Source organism: Camelina sativa, chromosome 11, assembly GCF_030686135.1.
Source record: "Camelina sativa cultivar CO46 ecotype springtype chromosome 11, ASM3068613v1".
NCBI classification, from domain to species: domain Eukaryota; kingdom Viridiplantae; phylum Streptophyta; class Magnoliopsida; order Brassicales; family Brassicaceae; genus Camelina; species Camelina sativa.
The window spans coordinates 1,284,392-1,289,166 of NC_141890.1; the positions used below are offsets into that span (position 1 = coordinate 1,284,392).

At 32.6% G+C, this 4,775-nt stretch overlaps 1 long non-coding RNA gene and 1 pseudogene across 2 annotated transcripts; both read right to left on the minus strand.

Annotated features, from left to right (window-relative positions):
- Positions 1 to 1,942, minus strand: LOC104720985 (1-aminocyclopropane-1-carboxylate synthase 8-like; annotated as a pseudogene). Its single transcript, XR_015570905.1, has 4 exons — positions 1,659 to 1,942; positions 1,429 to 1,560; positions 1,152 to 1,323; positions 1 to 1,050 (listed from the first exon to the last, which is right to left on the minus strand). The product of XR_015570905.1 is annotated as a 1-aminocyclopropane-1-carboxylate synthase 8-like (transcript).
- Positions 1,943 to 3,271: 1,329 nt separating this feature from the next.
- LOC147933523 (uncharacterized) lies at positions 3,272 to 3,821 on the minus strand. The gene is made up of 2 exons (XR_015571494.1): positions 3,697 to 3,821; positions 3,272 to 3,594 (listed from the first exon to the last, which is right to left on the minus strand). It is a non-coding gene; the product is annotated as an uncharacterized LOC147933523 (long non-coding RNA).
- Between the last annotated feature and the right edge of the window lie 954 nt (positions 3,822 to 4,775).

A 4,775-nucleotide genomic window follows, 5' to 3' on the forward strand; every position in this document is an offset into this window, starting at 1 on the left:
TTTGACGAACAATCACCCTTAAATAATGACAAAAAGCATACACTTATTACACTTAAATTTTTTAAAAAGAAAAAACCAGACTATCGTTCCTCGGGTTCACGGTCGTGAAACGATAGCCGGAAAACCCAATTAGAGACTTTCATCTTCCTTAAATTCTTTAGCCTTAGATGTTCACTTTGACTTCTTGTAGTAGACGACGGTCCATCAACGAACTCCTTCAATCTATCCAACGCAACCTTTAATGTATCTTCGCTCATATTCGCGAAACAAACCCTAAACCAACCCGGTTCGTTGCAATGGCACGAAGAACCAGGAGAGATATTGAGCTTTACCTCATAAACGATCTTTTTCCATAGTTCAATCTCAGCTTCGAACGTGTTTGATTTCAATAGGTGTCTCATGTCGACCCAACAGAAGAGTCCGGCGTTGCTCTTGAGACAATCGATCCCAACTGCCTCTAGACCCGATACAAGCTTCTTGTGTCGGTTCTTGAGACGGATCTGGTTCTCTTCGAGGTAGTTTTTGGTGAAGTTTTTGTCGGATAATAATGCGGACAAGAGGTATTGTGTTTGGGAAGAGATTAGACCGAAACTGGACATTTTTGTCGCTGCAGAGACAACAATGTCATCGTTGGAGTAAATCACGCCAACGCGAAAACCAGGTAGGCCTAGATCTTTAGACAAACTGTACACGATGTGGACACGGTTAAAGACATCGGTGTTTTCTAGCTTTCTGTCTTTGAGAACTTCCATTACGCTAATGAATCCGGGAGAAGCAAAAACGGTACCCGAGTAGATCTCATCACTTATCAAATGTATCTTCTTACGTGAGATGAAGTCCAAAAGATGGTTTAGTTCGGTTCGGGTAGTTGTAGTACCCAACGGGTTAGATGGGTTGGTTATAAGGACTCCTTTCACTTTTAGGTTAAGCTTTTGGGCTTGCTCGTAGGCTTCTTCAAGTGCAGATTTTGTGATGCGGAATCCGTTTGCACTAGTACACTGGATCGGCACAATCTCAGCTTCGGTTCTCCATTTCAAATCCCTGTCAAATCTGCATTTGGCAAAAAAAAAAAGAAAAAGGTATATATTAGTTAGCGTAAGTTTTTTTTGTTACTTGTCAATGAAGCAGGTTTGACAAAAAAGTTAACTAACCCTGGATAATATGGCGTAGGGATCAAAAAAGCATCTCCACGATCAGCGAGACAGAACATGAGTGTTTCGTTAGCCGGAGTAGCACCAGCGGTGAGGACAAGCTTGTTTGGATCGAAAGAAACTCGGTTTCCTCTAGCCTGGAAATATTTTCCGTCATGAAATCTGCCATAGCCTGGAAATATTTAAGACAAAACAATCCGGTTTAGAAAACTATCACTAAACATGATAATAATTGTCTGATCGTTTTCAATAATATTTGGGGTCCGGATAATCTTACATTCTTGAATGAAGGAAGGCCATGATAATCTTGAAAAAGAGCTAACTCCCGAAAAATAGATTGGCCTTCTCTTTGGAAATTTGCTGCGTCCGGGTTCTTAGCAAGCCATGACTCAATTAGATCGAAAGATAACTGCAAGATAGACAAGTAGGAGCGTAAGATATATGTACTTGATACTATATACATTATCGAATGTATTCATTTAATGATTAGTGTAAATATATAATTACCTGATTTTCTGCGAGACCCATTTGGATAATGCCGTCTGGGTTCTTGATCTCGTCGTAAGGATTCTTCTCGTACTCTTCCCAACCCAAAAAATAAGAAGAATCTTGGCCATGAGTGTTACAAGTAGCTTTCTTTGACAAGATACCCATTTTATTTAATTTAGCTTTAGGCAGAGATGAGAGTAGGTGTACAAAGTCGAGCAAGAGAGAGAGAGAAAATTGATATGAAAATCAAGATTTTGAGAGAGAATAAAAGGTGTTGTGTTTGATTGGTTTGTGAGTGATGTTTGTAGGTAAGCTAAGATCGAGAGGTCTCTAGGCATGTGTGGGTGTTTATATAGTTTTCATGCTAGCCCACGACAGGAATTTGACCAGTCAGATATTGGATTATTTAATTCAATTATTTTGTATTTAATTAATTAAGAATATTAATCAATTCACGCGTTTCCGTCCACACCGACCCTCAAACACTCTCAGATGAGCTCAACTTCAAGAGCTTATGATCGAGCTTGAGGAGTTTTGGATAACGTGAGTTCAAAGTTATTTTACTTATCACTGTCTGATAATATTATTATTATTATTATTTAGGTTAGTAAATAAAAATATTGAGTAGTATAAAGGGAGGAACAGTAATGAGATGCCCATACCGACAGGAAATCTCCATGTAAATGGGATATAATGCGACCCACAGAGATATAATTAAGAAAAAAAATACTAACTAATTGTTTACCAAAAAATATATATACTAACTAAAACTATATCCGCAATAAAACAAAAATAATAAGTAAGATTGGAAAAATGGAATAGTGAAATCGTTGTCATTGTTACAATTGGGGACTCTTTGGATCGCGTTAATTGTAATGTTGGTCCACCACGCTGCTCGATCATCTAAACATGTTGTAGAACTGTGTCGGCTGTATTTTCATTTCTCTATCACCTAATAGTATTCTCTGAGTAAGAGTATTAGCAACACAATTAACTCCATGTAGAACTAACTTCCCTGTTTCGACATTTTTCTTTATACGATTTTTGGACAATAGTGAAAAGATGAGTTGGCATGATAAAAGTTCTAAAAATCGTTTTGTGTGTTGTTAATTTTTTTGATTGTAAATTAATAATTGCTTACCGTAGTATGTTTAGTTTATACATAAATCACGATACTAAGAAATATTAGAAACTAGGTGGTAGCTCAGGCGTTGAGTGAGTTGTTACATTTACTATTCTATTTTGTATACATGAAAGTATTTTACTTTTTGTCCCAAAAAAAAATATATATATATATTTTACTTATGTTTTGTTTACATTTTATATAGATTTTGCTTATTTTTTTGTTAATTTATTTTTTCATATTAAATATATATGTAAGAATGTGAACGGTTATATTGGACCATAAGGGTATGTATTTCTTAAACTGTCTTAGATTTTTTTTAATCATTTTAGCAATAAATCTAATATATTGGCATTGATTATGATATCATGCATTTTAGATGTTTGAATTTTTGGGTTATTATTAAGTTTGAAAATATAAGTAGAACAATATATGAATTTAAATTACAATGTTTTATAATATATGAATTTTAAATTATTAAAGTTTGATTTTTTAACACAAAATGCTGGAATAAAATCACTCATATACATTGTTAATATAAATCAATACAAGATGAATAATAGTGTATTTGAGTTTGATTTTTTGTTTTATTATAGTTGAAGTTAACAAAAACAAATAATTATAAAATTTAATAATCACTAAACATGACAATAATTGTCTGATCGTTTTCAATAATATTTCGGGTCCGGATAATCTTACATTCTTGAATGGAGGAAGGCCATAATAATCTTGAAAATAAGCTAACTCCCGAAAAATAGATTGGCCTTCTTTTTGGAAATTTGCTGCGTCCGGGTTCTTAGCAAGCCATGACTCAATGAGATCGAAAGATAACTGCAAGATAGACAAGTAAGAGCGTAAGATATATATACTTACTTGATACTGTGTACATTATCGAATGTATTTATTTAATGATTAGTATAATTATATAATTACCTGATTTTCTGCGAGATCCATTTGGATAATGCCGTCTGGGTTCTTGATATCGTCGTAAGGATTCTTCTCATACTCTTCCCAACCCAAATTACAATGTTTTACAATATATGAACTTTAAATTATTTAAATTTGATATTTAACACAAAATGCTGGAATAAGATACTCATATACATTTTTAATATAAATCAATAAAAGATAAATAATAGTGTATCTGAGTTTGATTTTTGTTTTATTATAGTTGAAATTAACAAAAACAAATAATTATAAAATTTAATTTTAAAAATAATAAATGTCAAAAAGAAGAGTGTCTATGTGTCAACTTCTTAGAACATGAGTTTAGAAAAAAAATCTTACAAAAATTATTTCAATTTAAAAAAATCAGTTGGAAGAAAATTTGATTTATATACCAAAATTTTGGATTTTAACACATCCCCGCACGCGATCATGTTAATACGCCCCAGTATACATTATCTATTTATTTATCAAAGGTATAATCGTATGAAAAAAATGAAACAGCTAACTCCAAAATAAGATTTTCATTAACTTTATTCGAAGAAAAAAAAATCTCTAACCAAATTATATTACCATATGCTTGATGACGTGTATAAAACGTTTTAATAAACTAATGGGAACAAGGAAGAGATGAAATCTTTGAACGAAGGAAATAGTTAGTTCTCGCCGGAAACGTGTCGGAACATAACATTACCAAGTCCAATTCGTGTTTTTTTTTCTTTCTGCATAATGATGACCACTCACTCAAAAATATTAATTCTTAAGTACCTATTTTAGGCAAAATAAAAATACTGGTTGACATCGAACCAATAATTAATTAACTTTTTTTTTTTTTGAGGTGTGAAATTCATACTCATTCTTTCATTTCTCATTCTCAATTTGTATTTCCCAAACTTGGAAAATGTATCCATTTTATGATACCGAATCACATAAACTAACAACATGTTTTTTCAGTTTAAACTTTAAACACATGTCGGCTCAACGATTGCCACCTGGTAAAATGTTAAAAATAATAATGAGAAATAGTATACAAATGAACAACAATTATTATTGTTCAACAACTTACT